The sequence below is a fragment of the Propithecus coquereli genome, unplaced genomic scaffold (genome assembly GCF_000956105.1).
Source record: "Propithecus coquereli isolate 6110/MARCELLA unplaced genomic scaffold, Pcoq_1.0 Scaffold167, whole genome shotgun sequence".
NCBI classification, from domain to species: Eukaryota; Metazoa; Chordata; class Mammalia; order Primates; family Indriidae; genus Propithecus; species Propithecus coquereli.
The window spans coordinates 1,240,798-1,241,491 of NW_012141302.1; positions in this window are offsets into that span (position 1 = coordinate 1,240,798).

The following is a 694-nucleotide window of genomic DNA, read 5'->3' on the forward strand; positions in this document are numbered from 1 at the left end:
AATTCTCAACTTCAGAAAAATAAAATATGTGGTTAAAATACAATTTTACCCTTCCAACTACCTCAATTTTTCCTATCTTCAAAATAGGGATTAAAAGGGTTTTAGTTTGTTTTCTGAAAATGTGAAGAGGTGATCTGTGATCTGTGATTGAAACTAAAGTCAAAATGAGTGTCTCTTATGCGTATAACCAGTGGATGAGAAAAATAGCATTTATTTAATTATAAAAAGTAGCATACACGCTATATTTTCTCTTTTTTCTCATTTTAATTCTCCGCACTCACCAATCATTGATAACAGTCACAAGTGTGATCACAAACACTTCATTAACACTCTTTGTCCTAAACCAGATCTTCTTACTCTAGGGAATGTTTGCTCATCCTCCCTGGGGGAGGGTTATACATCCTCATACCAGTGATAGTAGGCTCAGCCATGTGACTTGATTTGACCAATGAAAGATAAGTAGAAGAGCCCCCTTCTGAGCAGAAGCTTTAAGAGCTAGCATAAATTTAACTATGATCTCATTTTCTCTGCCATGAGATTAATTATTCACCAGAGAGGAGCTGAATCCTGAGTGAAAGTAGCATGGAGCAGAGCTGAAGCCAATCTACAACGGACACGTAGCACAAGCGAGAAAGAAATCTCTGTTGTAAGCCCCTTGGATTTGAGGGTTATTTGTTGCTGTAATATAATATAA